The following is a 26698-nucleotide window of genomic DNA, read 5'->3' on the forward strand; positions in this document are numbered from 1 at the left end:
AGTCACCAACAGTTGAGAAAACTGTTTTTTAAATCATATAGATATATGAACATCTAGTTCACATCTTTGATAATAACTCAGTGGTCACAGCTGTTATTCAAGATACAGAGTGAGGAAGAGGTCCAGTTGGAAAACATTCTTCAAATGAAAAATAAAAAAAAGTAGACTTAGAATGTATCTAAAAATAACAATTGTATGTTTCACCAAAGAACTAACACTTTTTTCACTTATTTTTATACAACATTATGATCTCTTTGATAAGCTTCATAAAATGGTGAAGGGTGTTGAAGTCTAAGAAAGCCTTAAATAAAGCAGTTTATGCACTGCAGATGATTTAATTGTAATGCTGTTGCCTCTCATGAGGAAAAAGTAGGTAAAATAGCCTTTTGGAATTCTAAGATGGTGTAGTTACTGGAGATATCTATTCAAGTTTCAAACCACTATTTTCACCCATAGGTTAAAAAAAAGTGTTGAATCCACATGTATTGAATTTTAATCAATGATGAGCTAGAGTTTGCTTGAAATTACATAAGAGAAATCATTGTAAACATAAACAATAAAACTGCAAAATTTTACTGACATTTTCACCAATAAAATAGTCACCAATTCTGAAGAAAACACAATCTAGTCAGTAAGAAACTATGATAAAATACTTACATGAAAGCAAAATGTCAGCCACAATACTTTATCAATAACCACCCCTCTATATCCTATTATTTTGGTCCCCTACTCATAATGGTGAAGTGGCTAGATAACTTATACTTTCAAAGAAAGCAAAAAAACATAAAGGATAGGTTCTATTTCAAAAATAAAACAAAATTATAATGACCGATTGCATGATACCAGTACAAAACCCTGCAGAAAATTCTTCTTTGAAGGTAAAATCAGCAGCAAGAGTGAGGTTATTCTCAAAAATATGATGGCCTCAGCATCAAAGATTTATTCAAACGAAGTTCCTGGCAAATGATCCAAGAAACCAGTAACAAAAGACCTTATACTGAGATGTAAATACAGTAACACAACATTGCAGTCTCAGAGAATTCAATGATGAACAAAAAAAGACAGTAATGTTTGGCAGTAGCAAACTCAGCAAGTCAGCCCAGAAAGCAAATTTGCTTTGAAGTAAAAAAATATGCTAAGAAATAGAACAGCAGAGATAGAATACAACATGCTTTATAAAATGCAGTCAATAAACACATCTATCCAGAGATTTCCAGCTCATTCAACCAGAAAAGAAAGTCATGCCAGCAAAATTACAGACGCATGGTAGATCTAAGATGGAACAGAAAACTAAGGGGAATAATCAGGCCAAAATCAAATAAAAAAAAATTTCCCCAATTAAGTAAGAAGTATAAAGAAGTCTTAGATGAAGAAAGAGAGTATACAGAGAATTGTCCTAAACGTAAAACTTGTTTTGGAAAATAATGAATTCACTTAGAGTTACTTATCACCAAAAAGGAAAACCAAAGTAACAGAAAAACACATGCCAGTGCAGATTTTTCATTTTATAATTTCTGTGAGCTCTCCAAATTTTTTATTTGAATTTAAAAAAAATTCTCACATTTAAAATATGTAATGAATTTTTACTTCTAATTAATACTATTTGCACTTAGAATACCATGTAATGGGTAGATATTCTTTACCATTAGTTTAATATTAAATTATACCATTATTAAATTAACATTAATTTCTGGTATTTGTAATTTTTCTACCACTGTTATTTGTATTATATTAATATCATATATCAATCATAATTCTTAGCTTGTAAAACAGTATTTTACCGCATTGTCAGTAAATGGCAGTTATTAATTTTCAGTGGGTAGTGTGACCTGAGCTCTGCTTACCTGTCTCCTTCAGTAGTTGGATACAACAAGCTGATCATAAGCCATAAGTGCACCCTCACAGCAAAGAAGGTCAGGCCACATCTAGAGTGCTGGATCCACTTGTGGGCTCCCCAGCACAAGAGACACATGTATGCACTGGAATGGGTCCAATGAAAGGCCACAAAGGTGACTGAGGGCCTTGAGCAACCATCTTATGAGGAGATGTTGAGGGCCAAGACTGTTCAACCTGGAGAAGGAAAGTCTCTAGGAATCTTATCTATGTGTATAAATACCTTATGAGAATGAGTAAAGAAGAGTTGGACAGACTGTTCTCAGACAATACACTCTGCACATCTCTGAGATTTTGCAGTTATTTTCTCTTGAACATGTTGATTTAGAGCAAACAGTTATGGGATTATCATAAGGATGAGTTGTTGGAAATTGGTGAGTTGTTTCAATTAGGCATACTATACACTGAGTATTTTATCAAATAAAACATTAATAGGAAATCCCAAACTTCATTACAGTCTTTCTAGACTAGCTGCCTCAACTCTAAAGTGTCATTGAACTGCATTTGTAAATCTTCTCTGTGGACGGGAGCTGGTTAAAGGAAAAGTTAAATTAAGTGCCTAGCCAACAGTGCAGCAAGAATGACACTCATTTCTGAATTAAGTGCTCTTTGGGGTGTATGGAGCTTTTATTATATTTAAATGATTCTTATAAGAAACACTGGAAACACCTTCAGCTGTACCAAGAACTCATTTTATAGTACTCAAGAACAGAATAGCGTAGCATAGCATAGCACAGCATAGCATAGAATAGTTGGAAGGGACCTACAATGACCATCCAGTTCAACTGCCTGACCACTTCAGGGCTGACCAAAAGTTAAAACATGTTGTTGAGAGCATTGTCCAAATGTCTCTTAAACACTGACAAGCTTAGGGCACTGCCCACCTCTCTAGGAAGATAAAAAAATAAAGAAATGGAGTTTCACCAGCTTTCACCTTAACCCTTTCTCCTGTATTAATCTTTAAAAATTAAATGTTAAAACATTTACTTTAGAAATTTGCATAAGAAGTCTAGTGTTTTTATTACATGATATGATTGTTTTGAAAGTGTCTGACTTCATCACCACTTGAAACATTATTATAAAGATACCAGCACTGCATTTATAAGAAGAATTTTATAAAGGGTGAATTTTAAAGAAGGAAATCGCAGCAATATATGACACAAAGCTTTTATCAGCATACTTTCCATTGCCTTGCTATCTGCAACAGAACATGTGACTTAACACCAAAAACCCTAAACTCATAACTAGACTACCTTGACCGTAAAAGAGTTTGTTTTGGAACTTGGCTGTTTTCAAGTAAACCATTAACTATAAACAAGGGACTGCATTTCTGCCTTATTAGAAACTGTGAAGATTGATATAAGGTGAATAATACATTTTTGAACTTCAGTTTTTATACTCAAATAAACCAAAAAAGAGATGTCTGCTCCTTGTCTCCAATCAGCTACTACAGGTATCTGGTTGCAGTGACAAAAGAAGGAATAATGGGATGAGGAGGGTTAGTCATGAGTTAACATGTCCAACCTGTTTTCTGGTAGCATAACCATAAGAAAAAAATCAGTAAACACAGTGAGGCAATTAGAGAATGCATTTGCATACTATTCAGCTTACCTACTGATCATTTGCTTCAATTAATATAACCACAGAATGAAGAAACTCAATATGACATTGTCAGAATTGAAAACTACAGCTTTTAGGTTGCAAGTTTGGGAAAAAAACAAAAACAAAAACAAACACACTGCAAAGAAGGGGTTTTCTTTGGTTTTATCAACAAATATCTTGCAGTTTAAATGAGCAATCTGTATAGATTTTGAGCTCTGACTCTTCCCATTTGTGGTCTGATTATGTATAATAACTGCATCTTCAAATGAATCGCAGAACTTATGACAAAATACATTCAAGTAAAATAAAGTTAGCCCAATATTGAGCAGAAGTGGAATGAATGTAATAAGCAAATACATGTATCTTTCTAAACCAGAAGAAACAGAAATACGAATTAGACAAGACAACAACAGATTAAGAAAAACAAACAAAAACAACAGCAAAAAAAGCACCTGACAAAAGCAACAAAAAACAAACAAAAACCAAAACTAACAGAAACAAAACCAACCAACCAAATAAACAAAAAACCCCTCACACAACCAAAAACATTTATGATACTACCTTTTAAGTCAGAGTTAACATTGGGGCATGAACATCTATAATGAAAAAAAGAAACAAAACCAACATTTTAGAACTGATTTAAGTTCTGGAAAGGCAAAGTATTTTTGAACAGTAAAAGGGAAAACTGTAATTTCTCCCTAAACTTCAAAGCTTAACCCAAAGTCAAGTAGGGTTTCTTAATCCTAAACATTCTTATTAAACAAAGATAAAAATATGTGGAAGTTACTACAGGGATATGGAGACTTTTAGACTTGCACTCAGATCTTTAAGCATTTAAATATTAAAAGGTAGAATCTGGTTTCCAGGAAGCTACAGTAAAATATGTTTGCATTGATCCCTAGAATTAACCATTGACAGCTTTCATTGTATGCTTCCTAAGTTCCCACATACGTCAGAGGGCCTAGGACACTATTTTCATAATGTCTAGAAATTTTGTTTTGAGATTATGACAGTTATAACCACTTAATTCTAGAAAACTAGATCTAAAATCTGCCCTCTAAATTTCCTGGTCTGTCCAGGGTCATGTCTTTTAAATTTGCTTTCAGAACCCCCCAAAACCAGCTTACCTAATACATCTACTCTATTGTTAGAAGCTTTTTCTGCATTAAAAAAAAAAAAAAAAAGAAAAAAAAGAGTCATTCTTCATTGTCATTTAAAACCTGTGCTTTGGCATTATAGATAAAGAAAACATAAAAACCAGATTACTTCCTATCTTCTTGCAGAAGTCTTTGTGTACAAAAATGGATTGTTCTGTTTTTTTCTTAAGCACCTCCTCTCTAGACATCCTCAGTTACCTCAGTCTCTCTTTTTCAAATACTATTTCCAGATTTTCAGTCATTCTTATTTGGATCCTTGGGACCCTAATTGGTCCACATCTTTCTTGAGGTACAGGTGTCTTAAACTGATCACAATATAACAGGCAACTTTACCATTACAGAGTCAGGTTAAAATAAATTCTTACATCATACAAATACACGTATTTATACAACCCAGAAGGATGTTTATCTTTTTAACAACAACACTATTATTGTTAGGTACTAGTGACAAAAAAAAGTTTCTGAATTTCTTTACCTCTTATATTCTCTTCCAAAGCTTGCATCTATACCAACTCTGTATAATTTTTTTACTTATATGTTGGGTTGTTCCTACATGTCTGTAGAACTGCGCATTTATTCGGATAATCCACCTAGTCTGGTAGGCAGTTATTCAATGTGTTTCTTAGCCAGCATGGTTGATACCCATGTCAGCAATTTAGGTAATGTTTGCTGTTTATACAGAAAACACATTACTCATGGAAATACCAACAATTAAAATAAAATAAACAACAACAACAACAAAACAAAACACAACAACAACAACAAATACCAAAAAAAGAAAAACAAACAAAACAAACGAAAAGATCAGACCAGACTCCTGCAGAATCACAGGTGGTTAGATATTGCCAGTCTTCATTTTGACAGAAAATCAATCATTACTTCTCTCTTGGCGTAGTTTTCCAAGTGGTTGTTAATTTACTGTGCAACACTTCTTTCCAGACTATATTTCCCCTAACTGGTTCATGAGAAAATCATGACAGAGTATCAAGCAGCTCAGTCAAAACGCACTGTACCTTCTATCCATCTTTAATCCATCAGCCCTTCTCCTTCTCACAGAGGAAATTAGATTCATTTGTCACTGCCCAGTTTCATCCGTTTCTACCACATACATGTGCGCGTGCGCACGCACACACACAGTTTTACCACCATCCCTCCAGCTGGACATGGTTTGACAGAATCTTTTTTGTTACTTTGCTTTTTTTATAGTACATAGCATAAGAGGGGATAGGTTCTATCTCCTACAAATCTACACCATCAATTACTACTGTTATCATACCGAACTACTGGACTTTCAGCCAGCATGTTGATCTTGGTTCAGAATGGAGAATTCTCTAGAGGAAGTCATATACAGCACATCCTAAAGAAAAGTCTAAAAATTATCAGAAATTTTAAACCGAATGCTTAGTGCTGGGAACTAAATGTTTCTGTGAATGTTTTGACAGTATTTACTCTAAATGGAAAAAAATCCTATTCTGTTGTATACTCTTTACATTCTTTATAAAAATGTGTTAACACTTTTCTCACATTTATTGCAAGAACTCAATGGGAGACTGTTATTCAACAACATATACAGAGAATCAGTTATGGAGAAAGCTGAGGTACCCAATGACTTTTTGAATCTATCTTCGCCAGCAAGTACTCTAGCCATACCACCAATGTCATAGAAGGCAAAGGCAGGGCCTGGGAGAGTGAAGAATTCCTCACTGTAGGAGAAGATCAAGTTTTAGACCATTTAAGGAACCTGAAGGTATGTAAGTCCATGGGACCTGATAAGATGCATGTACAGGTCCTGACGATGAAATTGCTGAGCCCCTATCCATAATATTTAAGAAGTTTTGGCAGTTCAGTGAAGTTTCCACTGGAAAAGGGGAAACATAACCCCCATTTTTTAAAAGGAAAAAAAGGGAAATCTGTGGCACTACAGGCCAGCCAGTCTCACACCTGTGTCTGACAAAGAACAAGGACCAGGTCCTCCTGTAAACTATGCTAAGGAGCATGGAAAATAAGGAGGTGATTTGTGACAGCCAGCATGGATTCAATGAAGTCAAACTGTGCCCGACAATTTGGTGGCCTTCTAATACGGAGTTACAGCAAATGACATCATCTACCTAGGCTTATGCAAAACATTTGGCACTATCCCACATGACATCCCTGTCTCTAAATTGGAGAGACATGGATTGAACAAATGGACCACTCAGTGGATATAAAATTTGCTGGATGGTCACACTCAAAAAATTGCAGTCAACAGCTTGATGTCTAAGTGGACACCAGTGATGAGTGGCATTCCTTAGGGGTCAGTACTGGGACCTGTGCTGCTTAACATCTTTGTCAGCCACCAAGCTGTTTGGTGTGGTCGACATGCTGGAGGGATGCCATCCAGAGGGATCCTGACATGCTTAAGAGGTGGGCCCGTGAGAAATTCATGAAGTCCAAAAAGACCAAGTACAAGGTCCTGCACATGAATCAGGCCAAACCCAAGCAGAAATACTGGCTGAGTGGAGAATGGATTGAAAGCATTCCTGAGGAAAAGGACTTGGGGATGTTGGTTAATGAGAAGCTCAACATGACTGAGCAATGTGTGCTTACAGTCCAGAAAGCCAACCGCATCCTGTGCTGCATCAAAACAAAAGTGACCAGCAAGTTGAGGTCCCCCCTTACTCTGCTCTCCTGAGACCCCAGCTGGAGTCTTGCATTCAGCTCTGGTGCTTCCAAGATAAGAAGGACATGGACCTGTTTGTGTGAGTCCAGAGGAGATCCATGAAGACGATCAGAGGGCTGGAGCACCTCTCATATGAAGACAGGCCTAGAGAATTGGAGTTGTTCAGCCTGGAAAAGAGGAAGTTCTGCAGAGACCTTATAGCATCCTTCCAGTGCCTAAAGGGCATCTATAAGAAAGCTGAAGAGAGACCTTTTACAAGGGCGTGCAGTAGTAGGACAAGAGGTTATGGCTTTAAACTGAAAGAGGGTAGATTTAGATTAGGAAGAAAAGTATTCAAGGCCAGGCTGGATGGGGCTTTGAGCAACCTGGTCTAGTGAAAAGTGTCCCTGCCCATGGCAGGGGAGATTGGAACTAGATAAACTTTAAGGTCCCTTCCAACCAAAACCATTCTATAATTCTAAGAAGAAATGCATTTTCACTTCTCAGAGAACTGTCAAACAGACCTGTTTATGTTGTACATAGTACCTCTTCTCTTTGACTCATAAAAACAGACTGCCTGAATCTTACCCTTGTAGCATGATAATGTTTCTACGATTCAAAGTTTTCCTTGCTGATTTAAATTTAGAGTTATTTAAAGTGTGACTGAAAAAGAAAAATATTCAAGGCTGTTTCTTCCATGAATAACTACTCACTTTTTCCTCTTTTAGATCTTCTAAGATCAGATTCAGGCAGTGGAAATGTACTTGTTCTATTCCTCCAACCAAAATTTCTCATAAATTTTCAAGACTCTACAGAGGCAAAATTGTTGTTAACTGTTATGATTTGTTGAGCTAAAAGTTACACACTAAGTGAAGCCAAGGTCAATATCTACCGTGAGGTCCATTACATCTTTATACTGATTGAAGCACTGAAATCAATGGAATTATAATTGAACAGAACTGTTAAGTAACCAGAAAACCTACTGAAGGCTTTGAGGGCTTAAGGAATGTCCAAGGGGAAATAGTTGAAATTCCCATATCTAGAAATATGCTACCAGCAATTATTGACTCAGGTCACAGACTATAGATGATTTTTGGGTTCTTGAATGACACTTTATATATTCTTATAATGCCCATCTCATGCTCAACTAGGTATTTTAGAAGATGGGCCAAGCTAAGTATAAACAAAGAGATTACCATAAAAGAGTTACCTGTGATAACATTAATATATTTTCCCTACAGGGTTGATTAGAAACAAAATCCGATTTCAACAATCTGATTCCTGCTGGGTAATAATACTCCATTGTAGGTCTCCTGTAGTGTAGCACAGGTTCTGGTTACCCCATACAAATTTATGTTCAGTTAATAAACTGAACATTTCAGGATGATTGATCACTATCCCAACTAAATGGAAGAAGAACTGAAGAATCCCAGTAATTTTCATGGTTGTGTGTCACCCTTGAAAGCAACAGTGTTAGTGTGTAATCAAAAGGACTTCGAGACAAGTTACTTTTAAAATGTCTTAGTGTTCCTTGCATAGATAAATTTTCATAGACAAAGAATCATTGAAATAAAGCCTTTCATTGTCTCCTCATACAACCAAGTACATTGTAATGAACATTTTTTTGGTGAGAAACACACACAGATATATATATATATATATATATATATAATTTTATATATAATATATATATAAAATAATATATATAAAAAAGTATTTTATATATATATATACATATAAACTTATTTTATATATATATATATAAAATCTCAGGTTCACCCCCATTTTCATCCAACCAAGCATTATGTATTAACAGAAATAAACAACATTATTATGTATTAAAAGAAAAGAATATGCTCCCAAAATGCAAGCAAAGTAAATAAAATGAGCAACAAAGAAGGCAGATTCCCAGCTAATATGGATCACTTTGTTCTACCAATTTCAGGAGAGCTATCTGATCCACTGGGCTGTGAAAATGACACAATAGGTTTACTGTTTGTTTGGTGTATGATATTATTTTCCCTCTGGTCATAACTTTAAAGCATAAAACTCCAAGGATTTATCAACTCTAAATTTCTTGCAGACCACCTTAAAACATTAAAAATGCCGTAAAAAAACACATGGCAGCTTCTCACCTGTTATAGAAAGGGTAATAAATTATACCCTTCCCATATGGAAACTTCTTTGTTATTTCCAGTAATTAGCCTTAGATGGAGTTTACCACCCACTTTGGGCTGCATTCCCAAGCAACCTGATCTGTATCTAGTGGAGTGCCTCAAGGGTCAGTACTGGGGCCAGTATTATTCAATATATTCATCAATTACTTGGATGAAGGAATAGAGTGCAGTGTCAGCAAGTTTGCTGATGACACCAAGCTGGGAAGAGTGGCTGACACGCCAGAAGGCTGTGCTGCTATCCAGTGAGACCTGGACAGGCTGGAGAGTTGGGCAGGGAAGAATTTAATGAAATTAAACAAGGGGAAGTGTAGAGTATTGCATCTGCGTAGTAACAGCCCCAGGTTCCAGTATAGGGGAAAGGGGACCTGGGGGTCCTGGTGGACAGCAGGATGACTATGAGCCAGTACTGTGCCCTTGTGGCCAAGAAGGCCAATGACATCCTGGGGTGTATTAAAAGGGGGGTGGTTAGTAGGTCGAGAGAGGTTCTCCCTCCCCTCTACTCTGCCCTGGTGAGACCACATCTGGAATATTGTGTCCATTTCTGGGCCTCTCAGTTCAAGAAGGACAGGGAACTGCTGGAGAGAGTCCAGCGCAGGGCAAGGAAGATGATTAAGGGAGTGGAGCATCTCCCTTATGAGGAAAGGTTGAGGGAGCTGGGTCTCTTTAGCTTGAAGAAGAGGAGAGTGAGGGGTGAACTTATTAATGTTTATAAATATATAAAGGGTGAGTGTCACGAGGATGGAGCCAGGCTCTTCTTGGTGACAGCCAACGGTAGGACAAGGGGTAATGAGATCAAGCTGGAACACAAGAGATTCCACTTAAATTTGAGAAGAAGCTGCTTCTCAGTGAAGGTAACAGAGCACTGGAACAGGCTGCCCAGGGAGGCTGTGGAGTGTCCTTCGCTGGAGACATTCAAAACCCACCTGGATACATTCCTGTGTAACCTCATCTAGGTGTTCCTGCTCCGGCAGGGAGATTGGACTAGATAATCTTTTGAGGTCCCTTCCAGTTCCTAACATTCTGTGATTCTGTGATTCCAAGAAGAATAAGTGCAGCTACATAAAATGCCTTGACTCACACATAGTGTCATGAGGACGGAGTCAGGCTCTTCTTGGTGGCAAACAATGATAGGACAAGGGGTAATGGGATCAAGCTGGAACACAAGAGGTTCCACTTAAATTTGAGAAAAAACTTCTTCTCAGTGAGGGTGACAGAACACTGGAACAGGCTGCCCTGGGAGGTTGTGGAGTCTCCTTCTCTGGAGACATTCAAAACCCGTCTGGACACGTTCCTGTGCAACCTCACCTAGGTGTTCCTGCTCCAGTAGGGGAATTGGACTAGATGATCTTTTGAGGTCCCTTCCAATCTCAAACATACTGTGATACTGTGATACTGTGATACACAGAGAGTCTTTCAACAGAGTTTCACAGCTAAGTAATACACCATAGGCATTTTTTTTTTCTTCTTGAAGAGGAAATAACACCATAGATTAGCAAAAGGATAAAATATGCTCTAAAGTTAAGCATAGCTGAATACAAATTCTACATGATTTCAGCATGTCTTCTGAGGCAGAAAATATGCTCCATACTCTACCTCATAGAATTAAACACACCTCATAGTGGGTTAATGCAAGTGGCACATGGAGTTGAAGCCAAGAGAATAGTGACTTCAGTACCTACTCTTCTCCAAAGCAACTTATTGCAATTCCATGAAAAAATTAGACAAGGTCTTGCCTGCAAGAGTCACTCATGATATGTCCATATATTTGAAAGGGTTTTAGAGGATTAAGAAGCGTGTAAGACAATCACCAAGACTGAGTAATGTGAAAATAGCATTGAGCTGAATAATGAGAGAATAAGAAATGAGTAAAAATAAAAGATGAACCAATAATCAAAAGAACTAGACAAAAACAAAACCTTAGGTTAAAACTTCCTTCCTTATTTCTGAAAGATACATATTTAGAGTCAAAGGTGTGTAGTTCCTTTTTCACCTTTCCTGGTTAGATTCTCAGTGCAGTAACCTCATTTTTCATATTAGCATCTATTATTCTGCACATCTCTTTCACCTACTGAAAACATTTGCTACATACTTCACTCTCAAAAGAAAAAAGTCAATGAGCAGCTCACAATTAAATATATTTTTATATATCTCAATAATGACAGTGCATTATGGTACCAATCGGTGAGCCTAAAATGGCACCAGCCTGAGAGCTGTTCCAGTAAGGTGACTTCAGCACTACCCCAAAAAGGGTAAGCAGAATCAGCATAAACAACATCCTAGTAATGCAAAATTTTTTTTTAAGTCAAATGTTTTTATTTGGCATTCATAATAAGGAATATCTTTTCCCTGTTAGGTTTTCCTTATTCTTTCTCTGTAGAACACACTTGTGAAAGAGGAAGCTCTGCACAATATATCTTGTCCTCTGTAACTGCAAAATTGTCCTGAGGCTTTGTATGATGCTATAAGTAGTATGACAGGTATTAAACTGATAATAGTCACAGCCCTTATGTTTATTTTGTTGACAGCAGCTGCAACAGGGAACCACTTGTAGTAAAGCCTCCCTTGCAAGTCATCACCACAAAATTGTTCTAAATTCTGCCATATTTTTTTAGTTCTGGTGATCCAAACTTGCAGTCTTTGCTTTACCTGTCCATATGGAGAAGTTGGAATACATGAGCATACTGTTGTCTCAGACAGATGTACAACTTTTATACTCAATTATTGGATATTTACTTCTATGTTGTTTCTTTTCTTTGTGACTGTAGACATTTAAGACGCTATTTTGGTTGCTGATTTTCTTTCTTAGAGGAGACAAAGTAATTCAATGTACCACAGAACCATGTTCTGAGAATGGTTGATAACCTCAGGCAAACAACAGCTACTTTCTTCAATTTTTTTTTTTTTTTTTTTTTTTTGAGGGAGTGATATATGTAAATAACTACTGTCATTTTTTTTAAAATTGAAGATGATTTAATATTGCTGAATTTCTGAAACTCCAGAACACAGTCAAATTCCAGAAGAAATTATAGAGTCCACTCTCCTCTAACTAATTATTACATGTTGCAGACTTCTTTTCTGTTACATCCTACTCATTGTCAATATAAAAGACAAAAATAATTATATAATTATGGTATATTACCACATTATGTAAGTTCTGACTGTGCTTGGATACCCTTTATTAGCTGATAAGAAGTCTATTATAGTTTTTACAAAGCTTGTAATTAATGTTTTGCATGTGCTTACACCTCTGATAGATGCATTTAATCCATTATTTGTATAATAATATTGAGCATTATAAAACACATCAATAAATGCAATAACTGTAAAATGCATGTGATTAAGAAAAACACTTCCTTTTGATGCAAAAGAAAAAAATAAACAACTGAATCTATTTCAACAGGAAATTCAAGACAGGGATAGTAGGAAAATCTAGTCTGTAGAAAAAATCCATGAGATTTTTTGCTATTTTTTAATCCAGTTCAAAAAAAGTATTAAAAACTCAGATTGTACAGAACTATATCATGCTGAATATAACACCATCTGACCAAACATGAAAAGGTCGTATATCTCTTTAAATCTCCTTACATTCACGAAAGTCTGTCATTCTCCATTTAAAAAAAAAAAAAAAAAAAAAACAACCAAACAACCAAAAAAAAAAACCAAAAAACAAAAACAAAACAAAACAAAAAAAATGCAAACAAAAACCAAAAAACAGTAACTTGAAATTATCAGGAAGGGGTTTTCCATATTTTCCTCATTCTTTGCAGCATTGTCGAGATAAAAATGGAAATTATTTCAAGTTAAAATGATCTTCTGATTTGGCATTACAAATATGATATTAGTATATCTGTAAACCTTCCTATTTGTCATTCTGTTTATAAATGCAAGAATAATTTGTCAAAATAACTTCACCTGATTAAAAAAATTAATCTTTGAAAAGTTTAAAACATCATGTAATCCAGATTGTGTTTCTAAGTTTTTACTCTTTTAGTTCAATTCTTCACTTTCAATGAATACTTCTACGCAGATACTCTTCACCACAACCACAACTTTTTCCTACACAGTTAGGGAAATCTGGTCCTTTTCAGCTACATAAATCTCCCACTGTAAGAATAAAATAAAAGATCTGTCAGGCACATTAATTCCAATATCCACGTACTATATTCACTGGGAAAAGCAGGTAAATCTTCCTATGACATTCATGTATGAAGGTTCTATCACTACAAAGGAAAATATTCTGCGTATGTCATCATCCCAAGTTCCAACCTTGTTATCACATCCCCAGTTGCAAAAAATAAAATACGCTTTTAACCATACAACATTTTATTGAGTTCTTTTAACTGTTAGACTGGCAATTGCTCTGCTACTGAAATGTCCAGCTAGCTATAGCAAAGCATCATAACGGTTCCTAACTTTTTTTCAAATAAGTAGAATGATTCTTCTCAAAAGTCTGTTGAGAAAGATTCTTAAAGTTGGACCAGAAAACACTCCTGTAGGAAAGTCATAATGGGAAAAGAGCCCTTCAGCAGAAAAGAGATAAAAAAAATGACATGATTGTCAATTTCCAAATACAAATAGAACAAAATATTATCAGATTTCAACCTTCATATAGGCAAATAGTAACAAAACTGGTCTTCTGTGAGGGAACTTAAAGGATGTACAAAACACAGTCACTCAGGTACTATATTTTAACAATTACAAAATACTGTGTACTACTACTAGTAGTAATGACAAAAATCCCACAAACAAAACCTAACAGTTCAGATTAAACAACTTTTGTAAAAGTTGTGGTTATTTTTCTCCCCATTTTACAATAAATATTCACTTAAAATCAAATCAGTGTGTAACAATGTCAGAAGCTGACTTCTGTTCAATATGTTAATTTACTTTGGGTAGTCAAGGGCTAAATGTTGCACCTTTTTTGTTTGTTTGATTGTTTGTTTGTTACAGAAACACTTTATTCAAATATTTTACTGCAGTGCAAGTCTCCTATCATGTTACTAGATTAGAATGGAAAGTGAGATCTGCAACAGTAATAGGTTGAATACCCAACTACACTGTGGTTAGAATGAGTCAATGAAAGCAGGTAGCAATGCAAATCCAAAGGTCATTTCACCTGAAAAGTCTAATTTCTAATGTTCTGTATCTTGAAGGAAAAACATGTAATTTAGATAGTGGATGAGATAACTGGGTTTCTAGAAAGTGAAATAAAAGAGGAGGTTTAAAAGTTTGGAAATAATTCAAATTTAATTTGAAACAGACTGTGGAACCTTTTAAATTTTATCTCTCCGTGTCTTTTAACTTGAAAGAATCCCTCTGAGAACTGGTTTAATCTGCATAAGTACATTATGCGCTTTCAGAAGTCTTTCATAATTCACAGTCCAAACTCTTAAAAATCCTCAACTTTTTTTTCTCCCCCCTCCCCCACCCCCCCATTCTATTCATGTTACAATTATGGAATGTAATGAATAAATTTATACTGGGGAAAATGATGAAGGACAATTAGGACACCATAAATTGAATCAGTACATAAAAATAATTCTTGAAGGCCTGAGATTCAAAATAGCACTGGAAAACATTTTAGTAACAAATACAGTCAAAATAATTTTTCTCAGATATTCTTAATGTCCTCTACCAATGTCATTGCTGACAAGTAATCCTATCCACGACATCTGGTGTAAATTCCATTTTATATTCTACATGGCTAATGCAAAGTACTTTCTACATTACTATAAGCACAGTGAACTAGGCTGTAGTTTTATATGCATTCTACACTAACATAAATTGTCCCTGCCACTAAAAGAAGGAGAAAAAATTATGAAATATTTTCTTATTGATTTTTCTCCTCACAAAAAGCTCACAGACAATTTACAGAGCTGTAAGATGATGGTATCTTACATTGTATCAGCTACTCCACTGATCACACCAGTATGATCCAAATCTTTTGGTGTGAAACCCATAAAATCAAATTGGGTAGTTATAATTTTGCTCCCACAGACATTTAGGGTGCATATGGATTAATTAGCTTGTGGCAGCACTCATCAAGTTAACACCCACAAAGAGTAATCTACTCACTTTGTCATTCACTAAGTATTAATGTGACACTTCTAAGAGACTGTGAAAACAACTTCTTGGAACTGTTATGAAGAATAGTCTAGGTACTGCCTTTCTCTGTCAATAATTAAAAAAAAAAAAAAAACAAATCATGCAATGCTTCTTTCTTGTTGCTATTGACTGAAATTATGCAAATTTTACTCAACAATGAGAGTTTTGCTCCAGATATCCACAATTGCAATGTTATCTGAATCATGAAAACCCCACACTGACTCACTTACTGCACCCAGGCAGGATGTTTCTTCAGACCTGGAATGTTGTGTAGATTATAACTATATATATTTTTTTCTAATCTAGATAAATATGTTTTCTCGTTGACAGTTGGAGATATTAGAATCTTTTTCAAACTTTTCTCTCTCTCAGCTGCTTCTGCATTTTATAGGCCAAGGTGTTGGCAGTAATTCTATGTTGCATAGTTTCTATCTGCTTCCAAAATTCAAACCACCTCTCAAAGATGACTAGGGAGTTGTTAGTGCATGCACTGTTTTCTCCCTATGAACAACAAAGAGACAATGTAGCCTTTAATCCTATGACCTATGACTTATGATTTATAAGGAAAAAAAATACTGACATTTACAGTAGGATTACTTTAGAGTATTTTTCCCCTTTTAAAAGTATTGGATTATTGATCCTATGCTATAAAAAATTCAGTTTGACTGTAAAGGACTATCACTTAATAAAGAAGATGAATAAACTAAAAAAGTATTGAAATTAAACACCAAATAACTGACCGGTATTCAGGTACTTAATGTGTTCATTTACATCATTTCATCATTAAGAGGTACTTAGTTTCCTAACATCAAAGACAACAGACATGATATCTGTCACTGATTCAAAAGCACTAAAAATACTTCTTCTGGCCAACAAGAAACAGTAAATATAAGTAAAAATAAAAAAGATGCATATGCCTAGAACTCACTGGAACACGTATGGAAATTTGATTGTGCAAAAAGTTTGTGTTCCCTTCTCATGACCACATCTAAATCAGTGCAAAGAGAAGAGAAAAAAAAGAACCCTGAAGTCATGACATTTTGGCTGGAGTTTAATGGATTTTGCTTCATAAGGTTTTCATCATATTTTAAAATGGTTTCAAAGTTATTTTTATTTCTGCTTGCACAGATAGACCTGTTTTAAGGCATCTCCTGAGTCACTTTAGTAGTAGAAAAGTTGCAAATTTGATGATAGCTTAAACCTCCTAGTCATCCACAGATTATGAGTGATGTAGCTACCAGTCTGAAGAGCTTTCCTTACTGTCTGCCAAAGCATGTAATGCCACCATAATGAAAAGATATCCCTTTGGATATGATCTTCATCATGATCTTCCCCTTCATATGATCTTCATCAAACTGCAGAGAAGAGACTGTGGCTTCCCAGGACTTTGGTTCACTCATATCCTAGTTCGGCCATGTGCAAATACACCGAGTCTATTTGAGGTGCAATAGCCTGGCACCATCTGGCTGTCATCCAGACAGTTTAGCTGGGTTACTCTGAAGCACCCTGAACCTGTCAGGGCTGCTACACACATGTACTGGTCTGCACAAAATCTGATCCATTTTGACCATTCACTGAGGTCACACCTAGAGCACAGAATATAGGAAAATCTGGTCTTCACACTAATTTTGGGACAGCTTCAACAGATTCTATAGAGACATTTGCTATGTCTAATCACCCCTAGGAAGGAATTAACTGGTGGTTAAGAAAACTTATGCGGTGTCCTTTATTCTGTCTTCTTTTTTAGCTTTCTGGGGATACAGAAAGGCAATTGAGTCGCACTGCAGCGATTGTAAAGGTTACATTTTGACTGAGCAAGTATGTTTCTTGCCATAATAGAAATCACTCATCAAGCCGCACTTCTTTGTTTCAGTATCCTGTAACAATATATCATCAAGTATTTCATGTAGTTTTACTTCATTCACATCAACAGAAAAAGGGATCTCTTCTCCATTACACCCTTCATGACACCCTCTATCTAAATTCAGTATGTGCAAAAAGTATCAGGATCTTATTTATCCATTCAGGGTGGTTTCTCTTAAGACAGCTCTGCTGACATTCCTTTTTGTAGTAATTTAAATTATTCCACAACCCATTTTTCAGGGAAAAATCATAGCATCAACCAGTTACGTTCTGTGAGACCATGAAATACAGATTTGTATGTGAGTTTCAAGTCACTCTAATAAAAAGCAAATCACAAATCTACAATTTGGAAAAGCTTAGAGAGACTCCACAGATCCAAAATTAAGTGGATGAGGTTTAGACTTTGCAATTCAAATCCTTGCTCTGAATCTCAGAGAAAGAATGAACATTAAAACCCCTACACTTGCTATGGACCTGCACTTCGCAAACCATCCCATTCTCTAATGTGTTAACTACTCAGCTGAAGCATATAAGGGATAATACCAAGATGGCAGTTTACATTTTGTAAACAGAATCTGAAATACAGATTAGAACAGGCTTCTGAAAAACTTCAGAACAAATTGATTCGACACATCTGATTTCCACACACATCTCACACCATTCCCACCCATCCCCACTCCTCCCCTAGCCCCCCACCTCCCCACCCCGTTGAAACTGAATACTAGTTAAGTAGTTTGATGAGCAGATTTCTTTTGGGGTAAATAAACTAGGCACTCACAAATACTAGATCCAAATAATCCCCGTTGCAGTCAAAAAAAACCCAACAACCCCACAACACTTAAATCCATAGATGTGTGCCTTCTCCATTTATTTAAATACTGTTTGGACGAGATTTTGTATGAGAGTGGCAGAATCTAATAGTAATATTTAACACTAACTTTTGCAGACATTTAGAGATTCACTGTAGCTTTAGAATTCTCATCTTCACAGAAAATATGTTTCTAATATAAAATTTGCCAGACTCTTGAAAGAGTTTAAATAATATGATTCATTTTGTTGCTGTAATTTTGCTGTCAAATCTTTTAGGTTTTAGTCTTTAAAAAAGAGGATCTGGTTTTAAAAACCCTCTCAAGCTTCAGTTGAAATGTGGCTTTTAATATGGAATTAATGTTAACCTTGACTAAAAGTATTAGAAAAATACCACATTTTTCAATTACAGTGGGATTAAAAAAAATAAAAAACCCTCTCTTCAAATTAATTGAGCATCATTTCAGAGCAAATCTCTGTTGTTACTGTAAAAGCAGTGTCAAAATGCTTCCCACTAACAAGCAGTGTGAAAATAACTATTAAAGTTATTTTAATGGAAGCGGTGTCATCAATTCAATTTACAAAATGAACAACAATTGAGTAAACAAAACTTTTAAAGAAGCGCTATTGTTCCAGCAATTTTGAGCTGAAATCATAATTAAGCTTAATTTACTTCAAAAGGATTATAATTATAAATTCAGATTTACAATATGGTAATGACTTAGAATACATAATTGACTGAATTAATATATATTGTTTAACATGAATCTTCACCTATTATTGAAAGAACAAATTTCAGAAGTTGAGCAGTTCTGAGTGTTTTTGTATAGTCCCCATTAGAAAGAAACTTGATAATTTTACAAATTATTATGTTGTGTGGTTAGAAATATATAAAGAGATAGATCTAAGATTGATGCAATATTTGGTATAAGCCTGCCTTCCAGAGTGTTTTAGGAGAGTACAAACACAAACTGCAGAATTGTAGCACCTTTTTAGGGGATAGTATTTCACGTTCCAGTGGGACTCGGGTTAGGCCGCTAACACACAGAAGAAAATAAAAAAAATAATAAAATTGTCTTCCAGACTTGACAGACACATAAAACAACTCTGAGTCATCAGCCTATAGCCCTTACACAGATTCCTTTCCAGCTGTGGGTTTAACTAGTTATAGTTTTGAAAAACGCCTAGGAAATGTTTGATTTCTTAGGTTTAGTATAATAGTGCTTTTAAGGAGTTATACAGTAAAGCTGGTAGAGAAAAAATGTCTTTTTAGGTTTGGTTGGCTTTGCTTATTTGTTTTAAATCACCTCATTATTTGTTATTTGCACAGAGGCAGAATGACTTGCTTACTTTTTAAGATCTTTTGGCCTTTATATTTCTCTTAGCAAACTTTTCAACATTTTTCTGCTTCCAAATGTAACTCATGAAAACATGCAAGACTGGATCTATTTGTCAGAACATTTTTCCCAGAGGTAAGCAGCTCTGTTTCAAATCCTTTTTCACCCGAGATGCTTCATGCCTTTCACAACAGCGTCATAACCATCAAGCCTAATTTGAGTAAGAGTCACGCTTCATCGCCCCTGTGCAAATCAAGCAACTGTGCAGAAAAGAGCACAAGCTTCACTGAGTCAGGGAAAAAAGGAGGATGGCTGTGAGGATGCAGCAGTCAAGTAGTTAATGGTAATGTCTCATTTACCCAGAAGTAGAGTCGTTGCCTCTAGAACTTTCACCCAATCTCAACCACTTTACCTGATATACTAGTGGGTTAAGACAAAAGCAGCTGACCCTTTCAAAATATGAGAATTTTTAAAACATAATGTGACCTTTTGGGCATATATGAGTTGGGAAGGAAGAAAATATTTTTGTTCTTTTCCCCTTCAGTAAAAGTGATTGTTCCCCTCCTTACACACACACTTTATTTTGTTTTTCATTTTACTCACACAGAAGCAGAAAAGACAAGACCAAAGCAGACAACACGAGAGGTGTTGACCTCTTTACCTCAAGGATGAGGCCAAGGATTTTTAGCTACTCACAAGAAGCAATCATGAAAAGTAATTTAAGTGTTGTTCAGCTGACAAGTCTACAGCTTGCAGATAAGCAGTCATTGACTCCTGCATAGTCAATCCAATAGATTGAATTCCAGATATTTAGTTTGGGCCATGAATGAAGCTTCATGGTAGAATTAAGAAAAAACAATTATAAATTTTGTTTCTTATGTAAAATTGAGATATTAAAAATCTATAGCATTGATTGACTGCCTCACGTCACCATCAACAATGCATTCATTAGCTTGGACTATTCTGATTAACAAAAACAATTATAATCTAGGGAGAAAAGCATTGTTACTGTTCACCTTTTTTTAAATTAAACTGAAGAGCACAGATCCCATAGTACTTGGGTATCATTTCATCCATATATCAGTATTTGTGTTACCTGTGCAGATCACTTTCAGTGGCCAATCATTCATCTGCATTGTAGGAGTTCATTGTATCACTTTTCTGAACAATAAGACAAATCAGACTGCTGTTGCAAAGACCACATGCAATGCAGTCTTTTGTACTGGATCAATATGTGTAAACTAATAAGTACACATCAGGAAGATTTCACTCGTTTGTCTTATTAAAGAAAGTTAAAAAACACTATTCATCATCATAGCTATATGTTTATCTGTATGCTAGTGTATTATATATCTAGCCCTTAACTGTGGGAACTGAAGCTCAATGCAATCAGCAAGACATATGGAGGAAAGACTGGACAGTGCTTTGGCCATCCATCATGATTCTGCAGGTTCTGCTGAATCATAAAAAGTGGAGCTAAGAATCCTGAATGCCCAGTATTGTTGGAGGATGAAAGTATTTTTTGCTTTCACCAAAAAAAGCTATTTTCTATTTAGAAAGAGAAGTGAGTTCACAGACTATTGTGTTTCTTTCAAACTAGAAAAGCAGAGGATTCTGGAATAATTTGATGGCTTTTCTTTCAGATTTCAAATGGTCAGAAGAAACAACAAGGCATTTTTGTAGTTCATTATGAACAGGACACAGCATGCTACATGCCATTCCTTACTCTACATTTAAGTAAAATCTTCTAATGTGCAAAAATTAGGGATGTAAACAACCGGAATGCAGAACCTCCTTATCCTGAATGTAAAATACAATAAAATAGGTGTTACTTGTTATTCTAGCCAATCTTTTAGAAAAAGATTAATGAACAACTATCCCATCCTATTATTCTATTCTCCAAGATACTTGCATCAGTTACAGTGCATAAAACTGTATAACCTGTCTGGGAGCCACTACACTGTCCATAGAGACCAACACGCAGAGAGGCAATTTTAGGACAAAAAAATGCCAAGCAATTAAACAAAAACTCTTTTACTTTTGCAGCCAGTAGACTTCTACCTGGCAGCTCACCTGCAATTGCACTGCAGGAAGCTTTTACAGCTCTTACTTGAAGAAGCAACACACTTCATGCTTCTGGGGAAAATAATAACCCCCTACAATGCATAGGGCTGCAATACATCACTTATTGTGATGTTAATTATCTGGCAACACATTTTCTTACATTGTAGCTAGAAATTTTCTGGATGCTAGAAAGAAAGATCTTCTGAAGAGAGGTAGCTCTGTAGGTTATCTGGAATAACTTTCATCCCTACCTATATGCATAGGCAGGAGCGGGACTTCATCCTGGCAGAGCTTCTCTGCTGGTTTGGTTTTGTTTGGGGGGAAGTAATATGTACACCATCATCATGAGTAGTAACCTTTTAATAAAAGCAAGATTAAGAAATCAAATGACAGTAACAACATCTGATGATTGCAAAGCTACAGTGTATGTCATTTCAACTTTCAGCAGTGTCACATATCATTTTAAAAAACACCAGAAGCCTAACTCTTAATGTACTTAACACTTAACACTTTTGAGTATCTCTAATGTCACTCATGTTCACAATTGGCTAACCATCAATGACATACAAAGCCAGGATCCCAAGGCATTCATATAGACGCAATTAACCGCATCCATAACTGATGCAGACCACATGAGCAGAGAGGTGACACATCCCTCTCCTAAATCAGGGAAAGGACAACACTTGGTTCCTCCAGGGAATTTTTGTTGTTTCATTGGTTCAGCAGTCCTAGGTGCTTCACATCATAAATACAGACCATAAAATGTGTCAGGAAGCAGGTTACTGAGTGTAATATGCTTTTAGAAAATTCACCAATTATGACCATGCAGCCAGGCACTAACAGTTGCCATCAAGAAATGTTTTGCTGAGAGAGAAGAAAAAAAGTTTCCACACTTTCTTTATTCCTGTGCATCCTTAAGAGTCCTCCAATAATTCTGAAAGTGAAAACCAAGCGTGGAACTAGTACTTTGAGCTTATAAAAATGGTTAAGAAAGAATGAATCATATCTGAATATCTTGTTCCTTTAAGAGCTTGCAGGAGAGCTAGTGCCCGGAAATATTGGTGAACAGGGAGGATTTTAAGGTACAAAACTGACAATAAATAGCAGCTCTCTGATTTTCTGTAGTCTTCAGCAATAAATCTGTCTGCAACAACTTAAGTAGGATGCTGTTTTGTTATTCTCAGATTAAAACCAAAACAAAACCTGTGCTAGCTACTAAGAAGAAAATATTTTAACTGCATGGAAAATTACCTCAATGTCAGCAAAATCAGAACAACAGATTAATTTATAGCATCAGTAAGGAATTATAACATGATTCAGAACTCAAGAAAAAGACAAATGAATTGAAAGCAAAGAAATGATCTTTGATAAGGCCCAACATTTGTTTGTTTGCTATATGTTTCTAGATTACTTTCTTGTAATACGACTTATTGCTAATAAAAAACTGTATTCCTTACAGGACAAAATATCTCTACTCCAGTTAAAATAAAGACACTTATCAGGTATTCAGCTGTTCATTCAGGGGAGTTTTTTTCAATTTTATTCTGAATTTTCCATAGTTGTATCTGTCCTGTTCATTACGAAATCCTTTTAAATATGAATTTTACTTGGAATTGTTTAAACAGCAACAACGACAAAAAGGGTGGGTGGTGGAAAGAGAGAAATGTTACTGTACTGTTATGTTGTAAATAATTTTTCATAATTTAAACAAGAAGACTAAAAAATCGTAATTTGGAAGACTTATCATAGAAAACATATAGGAAGAGGAAAATTCTCTACCTTTCGATTTGTAGGAAAATTTAAGGAAAATAATAATATTTTGTGGGAGTAGAGAGTGAAAAAGTGATCCTCAGGAAATGGTTAATAAACCTTTGTTTCAATGTCATTTACTTTAATCAGTTTGTCCAAATATGCTTATTATGAGAGAAACAATTTTTGAGAATTCACTCTCTGGAAATCTGCCACACACTCTACAAAATCACTCTACTAAGAGATACAAGACTCCTGTAACTTCATATTAATATTCTTTAAGTGTAATTTTAATTTTATTTGGTTTTTCCTCTCACTACCAATTTGTGGGGTATTTCTCCATTCACTCACAAACTACAGAAAGGGTTTCTTTCTACAACAAGAAGTGAAGTGGGTATCAACACTAAAACTAAGCATACCATAAAATTTTCCAAGGTCGAGATACAGAGGGGAGGAAAAAAAAAAGAATAGCAGCTGAACAAAACTCTGATGATACTGTGAGTTAAGGAAAAGGCACATGCACATGCACATAAATCCCCTTAAGCAAAACTATTTGCAAATGTAGTTTCACCCTTGGAGGCGAGCAATGCGGACATGGGTTTAATTAAGTCAGGCGTAGATACCACATTACCAATTTCAACTCTTCACCCAACGGCTCCAGATCAAGAGTTAAACTCTTTCAAAAATGCATAGCTCAGAAGGGAAAGTATTTTTGACACCACATTTAATGGGATTTTGTTTTCTTTAAGAAATGCATTTTTTTCTTCAGTCTGAAATTAACCAAAACCATTTTTCACATTCTGCTACCATTGACACTGATGTGATTTCACAAATAAAGAAAGGAATGGAAAGTTGTCCTGGTTTTGTTAAAAACAAGTTTCTCTTCTAGTGAATTTGCCTGTCAGCTAAAGCCTTCATATTAGCTGCATTTTCCCAGGGAACCAGATACATGTTTTGGTAAACATAACAATGGAATGTGAAGTTATTGATAAGCATGGATGCACTGCTCGCAAGAGGGGCAACGAGAAACAGGTGACCAATAAACTGACCAACTGAGTATAACATCCCATTCGCGTGAATACTTCATATAAACTGGGAGATCATGAGGATCTCATCCCTTTTTCCTTATGGCCAACATTAGAAGAGGACCTTGCGAGTTGTCCCTGCGAACTGAGGCCTAGTGAAAGACTGAATCCAGCTCCAGTTGGCTGCAGAGTCCAACCCAGGACTTCGGGTGCCAGCTCTGCAGTTGCTGGGACTTTCAAGATTGGTTTTGTATATTTTGTATTACTTTCTCTATTCTTATTAGTAGCATTAGTAAAACATTTTACATTTTTCCAACTCTCTTCTCTCTGTCCTTCTTTCCCTCACAATTGCCTGTCTTCAGTGGGAAGGGGGGAGAGGGAGGAGCTGAAGGGGGAAGAGAAGGGAGAGGGGGTTAACAATACATCTGCCACAGTTTTATTGTCACCCCACAATTAAAACCCTCAACAAAAGTCCATGTTAAACAAGTTTAATGAGGTATAGGTAGTGTCAATGAATACTGTTTCAATGCCTTCCATAATACTTCCTGACATCAGTAGATTGCTAATAATATATGTAGTTAGACAATCTATTTCTGTTTTTTGAAGTAAAGATTTTAGTTATCCAGAAACAATGAAAAAGGCAAAAAGTGTGTTTTAACTAATGAGTACAAAGGAAATATACCAGTCCAATAAAACAGCAGTAATGAAAACAGTAAAAAAACATGTCATTAAAATGACCAGAAATAGTTGGCTAACTAGACTACAGAAAGCTTGTCATATAAAACCGAAATTACATGTAAATTGATGGAACCATAAGAATCTGTACATTCGATAAGCTACAGTAGAGCTGTTTAATCAGCAACTTCCTATTTATTTCTCTTTCAGAACTGCATGCCAGTAAAGCAAGAAGAAAAAGCTAGAGAGTAAAGCTGATATGAAGATAAATAGGCATCTAAAGGAAACAATAGTCAGACAAGAAAAAGCCCTTATAAACCAATTAGAAGACACACAACTTATCAGATGGTTCCAGATAACTTTCAGAAGTTCATTTGAGATCAAAGGAATTTCAATTAAGATATTTTTCAAAACATTACATGCTGTGTTGAAGATAATTCGTAACACTAATGGTATAGCCACTAGCAAGTGTCAGGGGAAGTTCAGCTTGGACATTAGGAAAATGTTCTTCATGGAGACAGTGGTCAGTCACTGGAACAGGGTCCCCAGGGAAGTGGTCACAGCATCAACCCTGTCAGAGTTCAAAGAGCATCTGGACAGTGCTCTTAGTCACATGTTTTATGTTCAGATAGTCCTGCAAGGAGTGGCAAGTTGAACTTGATGATCCTTACGGATCCATTCCAGATCAATATAGTCTATGATTCTATGGCAGCAGCCCTTTTAAAAAGGCTCCAGAGAGAAAAAGAGATGATGAATCACATATTTTGAAGGCTAGAAAAAAATAAGTTTTTACCGTTTTCATAAGGCAGTGTACTAATTTCTATACTGTAGTGCATCTGAGCAAACTGATTTGCAACAAAGTAGCCATTGACAGGAATCCTTTGGCCATACAGAGGCTTTATGTGTTTAAGTGCACATGTATTTGCTATGCTATCTACAACTGAAAGGAAACTGTCCACAAAATGTCCTTACCTACTTTTTCATGCCAGCATCAATAGGTTCTGATAGTGCTATGCAAGAAATACTATGCAGCACGTGGTACAATCAAAAAGAACAACTTAAAAAATAGCACTCAAATACAAGTAGTCAAAGCAGGTCAGACAGAGAGAAGGACTCTTTATTTTAGGTATTTAGTTTACCCTCAGCTAACCCAAAACCACATATGGTGTCTTCCTTTAGCTATATTTTATGTAGCTGTCTCTGATACATCTGTCTGCCAATGCTTCTTATTTGCATAGCAAGTAGACCTGAGAATTAATTAGCCAAGGTTAATTTCAGGTTTGTAGAAAGAGTGGAAGCAGAGGAGATTGCAGACAGGAAGAAGTTGTCAATGGGAAGGCTACATGTAAGCTTCTTGTGCCAGAGGTCTGCAGGATGCAGAGAAATTCCAAGTGCTCTGAACAAACCAAACTGAAAGATGAGCAAATTCAACTTCATACTTGGTAGGATTTCTAGATTAGGTAAAAACAGTGCCAGAAATCAAGCTTTATTATATAACTGAGTTGATGGAGGCTATCCTTATGTAAGGCATCAACACAGAACTTGTTCAATGCCATAATCCTGAACTGCACAGACATACCAAAAATGGTTTGCACGCTGAAAGTTG

The sequence above is a fragment of the Nesoenas mayeri genome (assembly GCF_963082525.1).
Source record: "Nesoenas mayeri genome assembly, chromosome: 2".
Taxonomy (NCBI): Eukaryota; Metazoa; Chordata; class Aves; order Columbiformes; family Columbidae; genus Nesoenas; species Nesoenas mayeri.